Here is a 17,862-nt window from a genome sequence, read left to right as displayed (position 1 = left end):
AACATTTGTAAGCACGGTAGGAATAAAGACAGGTGTTCACAGCAGAAGTAAGAGATTCTTCTTACAGTTACTTTGCCTTAAAAGGTCTTATATTCCTTTTGCAATCATCACAAAAGTTTGCATGGTTGAAGAATAATATCTCCCAACATTATGTATGAAATCTCATTGCAGTACACCTCAGAGTTGTTTTTTTTTTTTAATGACATGAAAAACTAATCCATGTCACTCGAGAATATGTTCCCCATTTTGTGCAGTAAATAACGGCTGGATTTTTTCCCCCAAATAAATCCACAAGAAATCTATGATATTTAGTCCCACTCCATCATACAGAAGTTTTAAGTTTTATCATTCTGAGGAAAGGTCTGAATTACCTACCTCTACAATATACCAGATTATGAAAGGAATCTTATTTTCAAGGTTGCAAAAGGGACACACAAACTTCAGATAAAATAGTTGAGTAGTTGCCATAAACCTACAAATAAAACCTCTCATTTTTTTTTTCTTTAAAGTGCTTCAATTACAAGCCAACTGCTTGACAGAATGACATTAACACAAAAGAGAGCAACTTCATCTCAGGAGCTGTAGCAAGGCAACAGCATTCCCTTAAAATGCTAGTTTCCATGGAGAACTTGGCAAACCAGTTTGGCTAAGGCACTCGCTAATTGACAGCAAATTTAGATTCCTTCTCCCATGCCATTCTGAGTTCTGTTAAAGGACTACCAGTTATTCCCAAGTGCCACGGCAGACATCTCAGACAACAACAGTGACATTAAAGACCACTCTACTCTCTCCCTCAATTTTGTCAGAAGATACAAAACAGATGGCAGTAACAAAAGAGGAGGGCAGAAAAATGGGAAGAGGGAAAAAAAAAAGGAGGAAAAGAAATCTTGCCCAAGATGCAGATTCTTTGTTGACATGGCTGCCTCCTTAACGTCATCTGTTTAAACACTAGGAGGCCAGAGCAAGAGTCCATGCTCCACATAAATGCCACTTGCAGCTCGACGTACGAGCGTCGCGGGCGGGACTCTGGGCATGGTCTGGTCAGCTGGGGCATAAGGTTACGTTCATGGCGAGCAGTCCTTTTTCGCCAAAGGAACTGGGTCGGGAAAAGCAGTAGAGGGTGAGGGAGACGGGGCAGTTTGCAGACCTTTTATTTCTCCTTCCCCCTGCTGGAGGACTACTATGGTACATTTCAAACCCAGCCATGGGGAAAAAAAGAAAGAAAACAGACGTGAAAACTTCATCAAATCTGCAGGGGAAAAAACATCAAACAAAACATGCGACTGCTCTGAGACGTACTCTTGTAATTAGAATGGGATTGGGTGTTTTCAGGTGTGGGAGAGTCAGGGATTCCTGTTCTAGTTTCCACTGTAGGAAACATAAATGTCGCACTCTGGGCTTTCCTACTTTTGGTGGAATTAAGGTACTACATGCTATTCACGATGATAGTTGATTTTACAGAAGATTTCCTAAAAGGAGATATGTGACCGTGCACCTCAAAACGAACATAAAGTCGCACACACTGATTTTGCATGAGGACTGAAAATAAGTGAAATGGGTCAACCCAGCCGAACTTGAATTTTTCATACTTTCTGAAAGAGCGGGTCTTCTTTTACATTATGCTAAAATTTGGTATCATAAAACGGACAGGAAAGTGTGTTTTTTTAGCAGTTTATGTCGAACATTTTTGGTAGAATAGTGCGATTAGTTGTGTCTTTAGAATCCTTTTTTCATTTCTGAAAAACCTTGGCCACACTCTTCACTTTCAACTCTAATAACTTTTGGAAAGATAGTGCTACTGCTTTGAAAGTTGGCATTAATTATGGACAGAATGTGTTAGTGAGGCATGCTTAATTTCGCTTTAATCTGATAATCCCTTCATTGTTGTCACTCTGGTGGTTTACTTCCTGTTTTTTGTCCCATTCATTGCACAGCCAGCACGGTTTGGTAAAGATTAAGCGCTTGAATAGACACTGTAATTCAGAGCCTCTTTTCTCAGTTCACACTATTCCTGAGTTTGTGCTTTCTTTCCAATATTTAGATAGGTTAGGAGAGTCAATTTGATTTGAGTTATACATCATTTTAAAGCTTAAAGTCTGCTCTTTCAGCATATGGCCTTAACTAAAAATTCATGTCTGGCGACTTTTTGTTTGTTTTGAGGTGCACTGTCACATATAGTTTGATATTCAAATTCATGAAATTCACAAAATGACCTTTATGGGACAAAATGTTTAACAACTGCTGTGCTGATAATTAACTGGGATATAATCATCATACTGTTGACTTGGAACAGCAATGAGTTCTCGTGAGTTTGTGTGTGTGTGTGTGTGTGTGTGTGTGTGCGTGTATGTGTGTGTGCTTACATGTGTGAGCATGCACGTGTGTAGACCAAAGACAAATCTGAATTAGTATTGTCAGATTTCCAGTGGATTGAAACATCAGCTATCTGCAATCATATCACTAGATCCCTTTACACTTACTTTGACTTAAAAGTGATTATGCATTCTCAAAATCGTGTATGTTTGTAACTCTCCTACCCATCTGACAAATCTTGATTTCAAACTACCTAAGATGAGATATACATCAAAATGCTGAAATTATACTTTTTGAAGCTTGTTTCTTCATTTTCTTTAGAAAGTAAACACCTTGGCAACCAACTCTTTAGCATACCATAAACGGATATGAGACAAACAAACAACAGGATAGTCTTAGTGGTACCAGCTACAAAAGATGTAATATTAAAACAAATACACTGCACCATGAAGAGGAGGAGATATTGTAGCATGTTACCATGGTGATGGAAACTTGCACTGTTATTTTGGTCTGAAAGGTGAAACAGACACACCAACTGATGCAGTATTAAAGTGCTAACCACTCTCATCCCCTTAACGAGAGAAGTACACCCCAGTTTCCATGACAATGCACACACTCTGCCACTGGCACACCCCTAGAAGACGCAGACATCAGATAGAGTAGCAGACTTCACGTCCGGTCGATGATGGATACTAAATAAATAATGCCCGGGTGCTCAATTGGCGTGCATAACAGCACTCAACCCGGCGTGCTTGGATGGATTCCAAGGCAGGCACTTGAACATGGGACCAGAGATATCACTCAAGTGGAACAAAGACAAAAAACATACTCCACTCCAGATGACGGCCAGAGAATCAGATATTTATAAATCTAAAGAAGAAGAAGAAGAAGAAGAAGACATTTCGTGATATGCATCCTGATGATCTCTTGATAGTGGTTTGACAAGAAAAATATATGTTTCCTCACAAAATCATAAATATGTGACAGTGTGGGTCTAACTGTATGTTTGAATGTATGAATAATAATAATGATAATATATGGGACTTATAAGGCAAAAAATCCATCTAATAATTAAATGCTCCATGAACATATACATATATGTGACCCGCTACAACAAAAAGGTCCTAAAGTCGCGCATGGTCGAAGCCGTGAAAATCGAGTTTGAAATCAGAGCATTAAAATTGGTCAAAACTTATGATTTTCTGATTTTGATATATTATTGGAGTCTAACATGTCTTCTATCATCTGTCGAAATTTTGAAGCAAAATGATAAAAGGAAAGACCAAAAACTAGCGTTTTTCTGAACCATGTTTTTTGGCGTTTCAACGAAGCAGAAACTGGTTCGAAAATTTGGATTGAGCGCCACAGATAGGTTCCGCCCCTAACAACGACCAGAGTGATCTCATTGGTCAGTTTGCTGCTTGCTGCTAACCGAAGCGTGAAGCTCGCACACTGCCCAGTCGACTGGTGCGTGCGGGCGGGGTGGGCTATGCTCAGCCGCTTCTCACATCCTGGTCACTGATTGGTTGGTGAGGAGACCGCCGACGCTGATGTGCTTGAATGAACTCTTCGGGGGTTGCTAGGGCTTACCTTCTATTGTTCAGAGGTGAAAACTGACTTGCGTGTCCCTGATCGCGATTGCGTCGAAAGGAAGACTTTTAGGGCACTTTTCTCGAAACAGTGATTTTCCAGACGCCTCGACATGCTCTCTTTTAAACATCGATATCTCCGCAGCCGATTATTGTTATAAAATATGTTATATATCAATTTAAAGCAGAAAGATTAGGGGATCATATCATGCAATTTTCAAATAATCGACCTCCCCCGACTTTAGGATCATTTTGTTGTAGCGGGTCACATATATATCCATATTGATACCATAAACAGACTTATATATATATATTATATATATATACATACATATGTATATATACATATGGACAAATACACATATATGTATGTTTGTATATGTGTATATCTGTAGTATGCATTTACACAGTATGTATGTAAATAATGCCTAACATTATCCAATATTATACCAAACTAACTTGGTGATGTGATGATATTGTGATAAGAATTAAACTAGACAAATATCTTCTTAAATCATCTACTTGATATCTCACACCCACCATTTGATTTTCTTTCAACAACAGACGTGATAAAGTGCTATCTACCCCTGATGTGAACTGAGTAAATCAGTTAAAGAAAGTATGCCGAGTTTAATAAAAGATCAGCTACTACTATTGAGGGCATGTATTAGCTTCAGCCTATGCCATCTCGGGTTCCATACTACGAAGTTGCACCTGCAAACCTGACTATCTAGCATAGCTGTCCCCAGTTCATTAATGCTATCAAAGCCTGTGTCGTTCTTCAGTACACAAACTCAAACGAAAGTGGCCCTACATGTACTTCTACTCTTTTTGCAATTCCCTCTTTGGGCTCACAGAGTATGAGGGAATTATCAGATAGTTCAGGGTGCTGCGTACAGTGTCCCGCTAATTTCATCACCCTCTCACGCACTTTCGCAGACACAGTTGGCAAACCACCACATAAGTTGACATTTCGAATGTAGTCACTCCCCAACACATTAAGAGCTATCCTAAGGAGACATGTATGTGTACATTCCATCCAGTGGTTTCTTCTTGTCGGGCTGTAAGTGTTCACGTCTCTGCTCCATACAGTAGTACAGACATGACAGTTGTTAAAAAAAAAAAATGTTGTTTTGAATCATCTTTACGCTGGGATTACAACACTTTCCTCATATCGTACTACGCAAGGCATTCCATGTGAATCCACATGTGATTCTGATGATCTAAGATCAATCATACAGAAAAAAAAAAAACCCTCTATTAAACTGCAGTAACTCGAGTGGTCATCTGTAGCAACTTGAGTAGTCATGCAAACAAATGGATATGGTACATAAAACAAGTGGAAATAGTATAGAAAATTACTTCATGTGCCCATCAAATCTAGAGCTGTAATACATTCAGACATTCTTGCAAGGGACTTTCCTCAAATTTAGAAAGCACTCCATGAGGGCAAATGGTTGTTTTTTCACCTCTGTGAATTGTCTGTCTGTGTTTGCAATATGTGCAAGGGTTAAATATCACCCAAAAAAAATGTGAATTTTGCGATGAGCCAAGATTTGCAAAATTAAAAGGCATGCAAAAGTTCTTGTCTATACTATGCACTGAATACCAGTGATAACTCACAAAACTTTCATGTCAGGTAAAAGGCTGTCGGCTCCAATTAGTGAAAATTTAGAAAAAATACTGATGTTACAGTACCTTGCAGATTTGGCCAGTCTTACACTGTAGGGACATACTGTGCTGACCCCTGTGCTAAGACCTTTGATCTCTAAACACGGTGTCTGACAAATCCTGCATTTCAACCTGCAATTAGACCTGCATTTAAACCTGCATTCAAACCTGCATTTAAACCTGCAATTAGACCTGCATTTAAACCTGCATTTAGACCTGCATTTAGACCTGTAATTAGACCTGCATTTAGACCTGTATTTAAACCTGCATTTAGACCTGCATCGGCAATGTACTGCTGGGTATGGAAGAAATGGGAGAGTGATTAATGCTGCCATGCATACTTTACATGTGTACTTATCAATTTAGGCCAAAGTGTGTCAATACTCCACGAAGAGTGCAGCTAAGTTTACATTTGCTTTCTCTGTAAATTGCACAGCATCCCATTGGGCTTTGCCTGATACATTAAATACCGGTACATCTTTTGAACCAAGGACACCACTACACTGCAAATCACAGTTAAAAAAAAAAAATTGCAAGTGTTTGAACACAAATTCTTATACACACACACACACACACACAAACACACACACACACATTCACACCTAATGATAAGAATAAGCACCAACTGAACAACATCTGATGCCAATATACCAAACTTGCCTCCCTTTGATTTGCTATAATACAGGACAATTAAACATCAAACCGAATGTCTTTCAGCTCACGCATCATTTAAGCATTCCACGGCTCTCCGCAAACAAATAAGTGGTCTTGTCCTTTCCTGCGGCAATCCTTTGACTGTTGACAATCCGGGCGAGATGATCCCCCCTTCTAATCGCCCTAACTCTTGATTGCCCAGTTCAGGTGCACTTTGAAAATACCAAAATAGACATCATGAGTTGTGATTGCTCTGCCAAGGTGGACAATTACGAGCTCCCCATCATGTCGAGAGCAATGACTCGAGGCGTACATGTTTATGGACGAGAACCCCCCCGCCCACCGGAGGGACACGGATGAGGAAAACAGCACACTACCTCGATATTGTCAGAGATATTGAAGTCAAGGAAAAAACTACAATTACTGGTAGTGCTGTGGCTACTATAGAGAATATGATATTTGTTCAGACATCCAACATTTGGCATCTCAGCTGCCTCTCTTCCACACTTCAGTGTCTCCACACATTTTCTAACATAAACTTTTTCATTTCTCCCTTTCTTTTTTCTGAAGCCTGCTGTGATGATGATCTTTTGAATCATTTTTTTTTCCTTTTAAGTGTATAGTCAAATCAAAATCAATTATACTTAACCCGTTGAGGATGAGTCCCAAGTATACTCAGGCAGATGTTTATGGGAAATGTGTGTTGCAGCAAAATCAGTCCTTCCTCAACGGGTTAATAAACTGTATTTTGATTCATCTCTTTTTAAGTACAATAATTGAAGAAACTTTTTCATGATTTGAGCCCTTTCCCTGGGTAGATACCATCTACACACCTTTTAAAGGGGAACCATTCTTTTCTTTGCCTATTATTCCCAACTTGCAATTTAAAGGGGCAGTCTTTTAACTTTATAATGCATGATCATATGAAAATACTGTGTCAATACTATTAGAAATCGCATATGCTTTTCTTCAACGAGATCTGTGAACTTCAAAAAACTCAGTTGAAATCGCCTAAATCGCTCATTTTTCGGGTAGTCGGGAACGCCCCCAGAAAAAGCAAGGACCGGTCACGTGCCTTGTCAGGTGACACTTTGACGTACGAGGGGGTATTCATAGTGCCGACTGTCTCGCCGTATACCGTACTTCACAGTGCAGTGAGTCTTGTGTATTTGTAGGAAAGTTAGAGAAAATATTTCAAGAAAATGCCGTGGAGGTGTGTCGTCACCGCAGCAAAGACACAAAAGATGGATGTAAGTCTGCACAACTTCCCTAGGCTAAAGATGACGCCATTCGAAAGAATTGGGTCTTGAGACTCATTTCATTTGCTGAAGCGAGCCCAGCAGTGCAGTGCAGTGCAGGAGTGGGATGCATGCAATGAATGGTTCTTCTAACGTTATAGTCGTCAGGTTGTACAGCCTCGTATGCAGTGATCGCTCGGAGGAGTGGAGCCAAGTACATGTAAACTAGTAGAGGAGGGGCTGTATACTCGGCTAGGATTTGTGCCCAAAAAGAGGATCCTGCAGCCCATAGCTATCCCTGTCATCAAGCTGGGAACTGGAAGCCAATCCCATCGTCAGAGAGCTGAAAAACAAAGCGGATCAGCAGTTCTGAAGCTGGAGAGAAAGCAGGTATGTTCTGTATAGCGTCTAGACGACTCTATAGAGTCGAGATAGAAACACGAGACCAATGTATACAGAGACTCTAAATCTCTAGATCTATAGAGTCGGGTATGTTCTGTATAGACGACTCTCTAGCTATCGATGAGTATCGTAACTAGATCTATACACAGCCCAGTTGCTGTATAAATCGGGACGGGGTTCGCACGGCGTCTGGTTATGGCCTCGGCCTATTGCTAATATTCTACTAGTATCATATTATTTACTAACAGTTTCACGGTTTAGATAGGTTGATAAGCTCTGTCTGGCGTTCCGAGTGGGACTGCCTTGCTTCCCCAATAAAGCTCTAAAGAGTTGTATGTACGTAGTAACCGAATGGTTGGATGGTATGTTCCAAAACAAATTATTAGATTGAATTGATCTAGGACTGGGCATTATTGTTTGTCTTCACTTGCCCATTTGTCATTAGGCAAGTGAAATCTTCAATATCCTTTTTTTTTTCTTGCCCCAAAATGTTTCCCATATATTAGTTGGCTAATGTAATGTGATTTCATAGTTTACATGTACCAAAAAAAAGTCACTTTCCAATCAGACAAGGAACTTTCTGCAGTCGTTTATTTTCAGTTGTCGTCATTACAATTTCACTTGCCCTGGTTACAATGTTGAATGTGGGGAAGTACTAATGGCAGTTATTACTTGTGATTAACAGTATTTGTTTCTCCCAAGAGTTCCTACATGCATCTAGTTAACCATGTTCTTACAGGCCTACATAGACATTTTTTTTTATTCAATCCTCTCTATGCTATTACTAATTACAGGGTTCAGCTGGCAGCATTGCATTACAGTGTACAACACAAATCGAGACCGGAGGCAAGCTCGAGGTGCAACAGGTGATCTGCTCTACCAGATTGTGAAGCCGAAATACAAGGCTGGGTCTTCTAGTGTGAAGGTTCGTGAAGAATGGCGTAGATATTTTATGCAATATTGGAAGAAAATGAATTCACGTTACAAGACCAATTACAATGAAGAGAAAAATATTAGAATGGCACAATTTGTCAACTACACATTTTATTTTTTGTTTGTCTTTGTAGAAGCATGGCTTTCTTGACCACTGAGTACACATAAAATGATCAATTTTAAAAGGTCCCAAAATGTTTCCCATATTAGTTGACTGATGTAATGTGATTTCATAGTTTACATGTACAAAAAAAAAGTCACTTTCCAATCAGACAAGGAACTTTCTGCAGTCGTTTATTTTCAGTTGTCGTCATTACAATTTCACTTGCCCTGGTTACAATGTTGAATTTGGGGAAGTACTAATGGCAGTTATTATTTGTGATTAACAGTATTTGTTTCTCCCAAGAGTTCCTACATGCATCTAGTTAACCATGTTCTTACAGGCCTACATAGACATTTTTTTTTATTCAATCCTCTCTATGCTATTACTAATTACAGGGTTCAGCTGGCAGCATTGCATTACAGTGTACAACACAAATCGAGACCGGAGGCAAGCTCGAGGTGCAACAGGTGATCTGCTCTACCAGATTGTGAAGCCGAAATACAAGGCTGGGTCTTCTAGTGTGAAGGTTCGTGAAGAATGGCGTAGATATTTTATGCAATATTGGAAGAAAATGAATTCACGTTACAAGACCAATTACAATGAAGAGAAAAATATTAGAATGGCACAATTTGTCAACTACACATTTTATTTTTTGTTTGTCTTTGTAGAAGCATGGCTTTCTTGACCACTGAGTACACATAAAATGATCAATTTTAAAAGGTCCCAAAATGTTTCCCATATTAGTTGACTGATGTAATGTGATTTCATAGTTTACATGTACAAAAAAAAAGTCACTTTCCAATCAGACAAGGAACTTTCTGCAGTCGTTTATTTTCAGTTGTCGTCATTACAATTTCACTTGCCCTGGTTACAATGTTGAATTTGGGGAAGTACTAATGGCAGTTATTATTTGTGATTAACAGTATTTGTTTCTCCCAAGAGTTCCTACATGCATCTAGTTAACCATGTTCTTACAGGCATACATAGACATTTTTTTTTTATTCAATCCTCTCTATGCTATTACTAATTACAGGGTTCAGCTGGCAGCATTGCATTACAGTGTACAACACAAATCGAGACCGGAGGCAAGCTCGAGGTGCAACAGGTGATCTGCTCTACCAGATTGTGAAGCCGAAATACAAGGCTGGGTCTTCTAGTGTGAAGGTTCGTAAAGAATGGTGTAGATATTTTATGCAATATTGGAAGAAAATGAATTCATGTTACAAGACCAATTACAATGAAGAGAAAAATATTAGAATGGCACAATTTGTCAACTACACATTTTATTATTTGTTTGTCTTTGTAGAAGCATGGCTTTCTTGACCACTGAGTACACATAAAATGATCAATTTTAAAAGGTCAAGATATACATTTTCTCTTTTTTTTTTTTAGGGGGGGGGGGGGTGGAGGGGCAGGTTTTATGCCTGTTCCACTAATCAGAAGTCATAGAAGGGAGGCAGTCAGTTTTCCATTCCCGAAGACCAACACTCCACATTCCATGACCAATGGCTACTTTGGCATTCTCAAATCAAGTCTTTGCATTGAGGAGGACAAACCCCAATTTTGATATGAATTTGCAAAGATTTTTTTAATGTCATTATCAAAATGGTGGTTTCTGTTCATGACACCTCAAGGACTTTGTTGCTAATAACCAATGCAAACATCTTAATTCCATCTATTTTGTGTGTCCCTTTGTTTCTTTCTGTTGAATTTTCTACAGCACATGTTGATGATGTCCTTTCTGCTGTTGTGGAGTACGATGACAAAACTCCTGCATCCTGCCAGCCTTCAACGCCTCCCCTTGTGAGTGCCATCGTGTGTCATCCAAGGGAGGAAGTTATTGAATATCACAGGAGACAATTTGCACCTGACAAATGATGTGATGGTTTCAGGAATCCTTGCAATTGAGATTGAAGTTCATATTATGTACAATATGATACAATTTTTTTGTGGAATGATTTTTTCATCTGTTCTTCTGTCAGATGTTGGATACAAACACTCAAAATTTTGTTATGCATAAGCATTCTTATGCGCTCTATTCATGAGTGATCATCTAAAGACAAGATAAGATCACCTTGGTTACTGTCGTGTCCCGTCTGTATAACATGTATGTAGCATTTCATCACAAACAATATGATGCCAACTTGATATAGTGTTTCAAAGACCATTTCTTTGCCAATTGAATATTGTCCTTTTAATAGCAAAATCATAATTCATTTGCAATACAGGAGTCATGTGGATACAAAAGGAAAACTGTATTCTTTTGTTGATGTTTAAAGCATAAATGACCATATTTATGGACAGATGAGCTTGCATTCTTAACACTATTCTGTAGAGATATTTAGTGTTGTATTAAAATGGTAAGTTTAGAAGATTTCTACATGAATGCTGTCCCTTACTATGGTTTTATCATAGCATGTTTGCTGTTATAGATTAGAGCTCATCACTCTTATGATCAAATATTGATATTTTTGACAAGATAATTTAGAATCAGATGTGCATGCATTATAGAACACAACACACTCAAAAGGGATTGAAAAAAAAAATTGTATACATGTAGTTTTGAGAAGAAATGCAATAATTTACTCTTGGTATATGATTCACAGATTTATGAAAAAGGAGAACAAGATGTGTTCTAAGCATTAGCTTTTTACATAATCTTCATCTGTGTTTAAGCAGACTTAGGCCCAGTTACTCAAGTTCGGAGACCTGGAATGCATCCACAGGGAGAATCCGAATTCACAATGCGATGCTAAGTCTAGTTGGGGAATTATTCTGTTGATATCTATTATACATGTAGTTCTCCATCCATAATCATTGAAGTCAAGCATTAAAAGTTAAGCATTGTTTTTTCTTATGAATATGGTGTCAGGGGTCTTATGAAAGAACAATTGCTAGGTCACTCAGACTCAGACACTGTATTCATAATTATTCATGCAGATATTCTGAAAATGTGCACACAAGCAAACACCCACATGCACATATGCTCACATACATTCACACATTTGTACTCATTTTTAAATGTGTGAAAGATTGAATAACATCACTCACCTGTATTGTTTTGTATATGTACACTTGCAATACATATATTATTTCTATCCTAAATTTGAGCTCTGTAGAGATTTCTGTATAGTGAAGAAGATATCACAAAGCTTTTGATTCAATGTTACATGAGAATGTCTCATAATATTGATATGAAATATACAGTATGTATGTGGAAAAGATAACTCTTCCGGACTGATTTGATGTCAAATGTGGATGTCACTCATGCGTGCTTGACTGACCAGCTGCCATTGATCCAGTGGAATAAATCCCATTTTGTTCCAACATTAGGATATGGAGATAACACACTGGTAGGGTTTTACAATCTCACTCCTGTAAGTACAATACCCCTCCCCTACTTTTCCTCACTCCCTTTTACTAATTTTCTTTGGTTTCCTATCTATACACACATCAACACACACACACACACACACACACACACACACACACACCCTTTGCCATACTACACACATACCCACAAACACCTTCAAACAGGCATCACTTGAACACTCCAACCAACATGCAAATCACATACATATGTACAATGCCATACAAATCTTACCTGTACATATATCTATGAGGGGAATACAGTATTTCTATCCATTCCATGAGGGGGAACATCAGACAAACATAGGGCAAATATATCAATGATATATTCATCCTATGTGTGTCTGATGTTGGTGTGTGTTTGTGCGTGTTTGTATCTGATATGCATGAGTGTACTGAGGGTGTGTGTATATGTGTATGTTTGTGCATTTTCATGTGTCTGTATGAAGCTAATCTTTTTTTGTTAATAAGGATGAATTTATACTGCATGTACTGTATTACTACAACCGCTACAACTACATATAGAAAACACAACACACTTTTTTTTTTTTCCATTTGCTTACAAAATATAATTGGTGTAATCAGCTGGAAGGAATGTTTGACAAATGAATACTGGTTCATGACAGAATACTACTATATGAGCCAGCTACATTCCAGTTCAATGAGTTCGTAACTAGACTTGGTCCTGTTCTCTAAATAGAGGCAGTGAAGCTATTGCCGGAAAGGCTACAGCATCTTAATTGTATTAGAACGTTATTTGTTTTTTGTGACCATGATTGACAACATAGCTGTTCAACATGTCAATTCTACACAATCAAAATTACCTTCAGTTGTATGGTTGTGAAAGTGTCATTTTCCAATTGCTAAAACATGCAGTAGATCTACATTACAAAAGAGAGAGGGGAGCATAGTAAGAGTAAGAATTGAGACAAGAGTGCATTTGACATACAGTCGAATCTTGTTATAATGAGGTACTAGTACATTATGGGACCAGAGATATCACTCCTGTATATCAAGATCTTGTTATAACTACAGTTTGTCATATCACTGCTTATAATATTGAGGTTCCACTGAACATGCATCAATAAATTACAATAAAATACAATGTACTGTAGATCATTTGTACAGAGAGGCTGAAGTCCAACAGCATGTTTCTCAGCTGTGTGCCTTGATGAGTTGGTGTTGGACGCTGCATATCATCAGTATACCCAACATACCGGTAATGGACAAGGTGCCTGACAAAGTATACATGTGACATTTCGCAATGTACAAACTTATCTGATGCATTTCTACACTGTGACCACATTCCCGTTAAGCAGATCGCAATGTGACAAGTTGTCACATTCTACACCCAATATCAGTGCTGCATATACAGTCTTATTACAACCTATGCAAAATGAAAGCCTGTCACTATTTTTGATGGATGAGTTTATCAGATTTTTCTAACAGCAGAAGATGGCAGTAGGACTCTCACATTTTGGCCCAGAAATGTCCAGCATCATCTCACCAGTTACCGGTATGCAACATGTCTTGATCGCCTGATATTGAAACAAAAGTGAAACAAAATGGAATGCAAAAGGAGTAAAATTTGATAATCCTATTATATGACATCATGTGTTCATCTAGGAATTTATCTTGAGAATAGGATTTAAATTAGACAATGTAAATGGGACCCATGGGGTATGGTACTTTGTAGTCATTATTTTGGGGACGACTGTATAATGGCAGGATAAAATACATGTATAAAAACATGTATTGACTGCCTGAAATTGAAACAAAAATGAAATGAAATGGAATGCAATGGAATGCAAAGGGACTAAAATTTGATAATATATTACATAAGTGTTACTCTAGAAATCGTGAGAACAGGAATAAAATTACACAATGTGAATGGATCTTTCATATGTAGAATCGTATGATGACACCATAAAATTCATTAGGAAATTATCAGGGATATGAAAAAAGCCTAATCTTTATTGCAACATTTGGAAAATAAAATAGGGAATTAAATGTGCCTAACAAACTCACTTGTTATCTGCAGCATTTGTTCAAGCACCTTCTCCATAGGCCTACTGTTGGGTGTCCTGGTAGCTTCCAGTTTCTTTCACCCATTCATCAAGGCCCACAGTTGAGAAACCTGGATGTGCTATAATACAGCGCAGTGGAGCATCGAAATGTCTTTCGTTGTACCGTAATTCTCAATCTTGTCCATTATGTGCTCTGTCTCTTTGCAGCAAACGGATTCCCTGGCAGTGGTCATGTGGGAACACAGCTGCGACAGAGGCACCTGAAAACAAAGAAAAAATGAAAAAAAAAGAAGAAACATAACGAACAACACATTCCTATTTCCTTCTTTGTGTTTATTAGTTGGTGTTTTGAAGTAGTACTGCACTGTCACACAATGAGATTTAGACTATAGGCCTATTAGTCATTAGTGAAATCATTGTTTGAGTTCTAGGCAAGTGTGAACAAAATATCGTTCATGACTAGGCCTGTAGGAACCCCTACTGCCAGAGAGGTTACCACTGATACCAGACTCTTCAAACCACTGCTTAGCCCAACCACATACGGTAATTGAAATTGCAGTTATGGTATGGCCGGCAAACACTTGTACCTTATTGCAAACAGCAGTTTTTCACTTATCCTTTCATAACTTGTCTCGTGCTCGGCAATTTACATGTGAAACTGTAGTAGGATCAGGAGGGCCAAGTGGAAACAAACTTGGTTGGAATTTACCAGTCGATTACCTCATGATAGGAAGGTCCTTGGGGCCAGAGAAATGACCTCCTTATATACCGGGTACATGCGTATACAGGTACAGTACTATGAATTACATCAAAGTTTATACCAGGACTCAAGTAAAATACTGTTAAATGCGGGAAAAAAATCGGGATCTGAAAAATCAGTTTGTCCTTGTGACATTATGAATGAGATCGAGAGATATGAGAGCTCAAGTACGACATCTGCCTCGCCAGCTCAGTGCATAGCCTTACAATTCATACCGTCGTTTACCGATGTCCCTCTTCCACTCCAGTTTCACGTTCATGTTGTATTGTAAACAAAATTCTGTTTTGATTTTTCCAACCCCAATCGACCTGCATTCTGTAAAAATTAACGTTAGGCCTAACGTTAGAGTGAACTATCTAGACTCTCAGCGTACTTGATACTAATGATAGTTACCAATTATTATCTTCCAAGTCCCAACCTCGTCGCGGGCTCGTTGCCATCACCCTGTTCCTCGAGCAGCATCCTCACGGGCCACTGCCCCGGGGGCGGGAGGTGAAGAGTCGGGTTCATATACTCCAGAACGGTACGGCTACGGGCGGGATGAACTCAATACAGATTAGATTTAGGGTTGCGTGGGGCTGGAGCTGGAGCTGACGAGGGGCTGCTTTACCTTCGCCTTCATCTACATCTCGGTGGGGGTAGCAGCCAGAAAGGCGAATCCAGGTCTGAATCCATATTGAGAACACTGTCTTGTTGACCACGTACTGCTACCAGCTTGTTTACCGTGTATAAAGCTAATGGATCTCCGCGGAGCTAGCAAGGTATGCTGTTATCGTAAAAATTAGAGTGCCATCCAGTCTCCAGTTGAAATTTGTTGTTATCATCCATGCACACACACAGAGTCACAATGTACGGTCAGCAGTAAAGCGGCTGTCTGTACGTCTACTTGTCTTTTTCTCTCGCAGAAAATATCTAGTTTTTTCCAAACGTAAACCGGATCCAAAAAGGCAATTATCATGGGTAAAGTGTTCAAAAAAAAAGTCAGTGGCGTCACTGGGCCTCTACTAAAATGTCTAAACAACATATTCAAATCACTTTTGGGACGCAAAGATTGTCAGAACTGGTTAAATCTTGATTTAAAAATAGATAAAGTTTCACTCATTTTACATTGCCAACGCATTAGACGAACTCGGTGGCTTCGCGGGGTCTACCCCCTCATACGTCAAATCGCATAAGCCAATCAGCTGCCAATTTTGGGGGGCGTTCCCAAATCAGTGAACATTTTGAGCGATTTCTTGTTACTGAGCAATTTTTGGTGGATAAAAACGCCAGAATCGTGTTAGTGAGCTCAAATACCTTCTATATAGCCCCAATGTCCGAGTTAAAAGACTCCCCCTTTAAGGACACACTTACGTGTTTGCAGAGTGTGGTACAACAGACCAAAAATAGACTATACCACAGTAAATGCAAAAAAGAAAAAAGAAAAAAGAAGAAGCATTGTTTTTTCCTTTGCCCTGTATAATTCTATTAAAGCAAATGAGTTCTCACAGCTTATTTGTTGAAGTTGTCCCTCAACAACATCTTCTCTCCGGGCTTTTCTCTTTCATTGATGTTGTTGTAAAAAACAACAACAACAAACAAGAGATGGAGCCGGAAGAGACTAGAGCATCAAGGACTGACAAAACAAAACAAAACAAAGCAAAACAAACAAATAAAGCAAAACAAAAAACCCAAATCTAGCTGAGGATGGGCTCAATCCCAGAACCGCAAAAGGACGGCAACTCTCATCATCTCACAGCTCTGGAGTGCATTTCAGGGGACTCGCCAAAGCCATAAACACACGATGACGATGCTCATGGGAAGCTCAAAGAGAATCTCTTGTCTCTCTCACCTACTCACACTTTTACATCCTGCTAGCTCTTTGGGGGCTTTATTCTTTCTATTTCAGAAGAACATGTATGCTATATATATATATATATATATATATATATATATATATATATATATATATATATATATATACATATATATATATATATATATATATATATATCTACATATATATATATATATATATACATATACATATATATAAGGAGTCTAGAATACGCCATCTGCAGTTCCTATTCAAGACTCCTTCTAATACAATAATAACATTCGAAGTCCAACACATGGAAAATTCCAAGATGTATGTATGTATATATAAATATATATATGAGATATGACAAAAAAGAAAGCAGTGCATAGCTTAGAATTATTATTCCTCTTATTGTTCCTCCTTTTTTGTGGGAAAATATATATATATATGGACTTTAAATTAATTCAAATCAAATAATTCTATTTCCACATGAAGTAATACAAGGTAATATACATAATGCTCATGTGAATAAAGAATTTCAATTCAAATCACAAAATTTCATTAATACATAAACAATCATAACAATTTTGTCTTTATATTTTGATTTTTTTTTCACACAAGTCAAATGAAAAAAAGGGCCAACTAAAAAATAATTCATACTATCTTGCTTGCAAGAATCATTTCCCACCGCTGACATTTTCTCTAATATGCTAAATAGTTGTTCATCTTTCCTCAAAGTAGTATACTAAAGGCTACTGCAACCTATCATAACTGATAAAGGGTGTAAATGAATGATATCCTCTGTAGAGAAAAAGAAGGTCCCACTTGCATTTGAAGAAATGGAAAAACTTCAGTAGCAGCTTTACCAAAATGCGTGCCTCTGGGGTTACAATTTCTGGAGATGGGAGGAAGGTATTTGAATGAAGAATTGTCTGCTGTCACACTAAAACTCACGCCACCCGTCTTTTGCTAATGCATTTTTTCTCTTTACCCTCCCTGCAGAAT

The 17,862-nt window shown here is 38.3% G+C and overlaps 1 long non-coding RNA gene across 1 annotated transcript; it reads right to left on the bottom strand.

The window, feature by feature from the left end:
* Positions 1-12,863: 12,863 nt before the first annotated feature.
* LOC140227139 (uncharacterized) lies at positions 12,864-15,674 on the bottom strand. The gene is made up of 3 exons (XR_011901016.1): positions 15,453-15,674; positions 14,301-14,559; positions 12,864-13,810 (listed from the first exon to the last, which is right to left on the bottom strand). It is a non-coding gene; the product is annotated as an uncharacterized lncRNA (long non-coding RNA).
* Between the last annotated feature and the right edge of the window lie 2,188 nt (positions 15,675-17,862).

The sequence above is a fragment of the Diadema setosum genome, chromosome 4 (genome assembly GCF_964275005.1).
Source record: "Diadema setosum chromosome 4, eeDiaSeto1, whole genome shotgun sequence".
NCBI classification, from domain to species: domain Eukaryota; kingdom Metazoa; phylum Echinodermata; class Echinoidea; order Diadematoida; family Diadematidae; genus Diadema; species Diadema setosum.
This window is presented reverse-complemented; position numbering and strand designations above follow the sequence as displayed.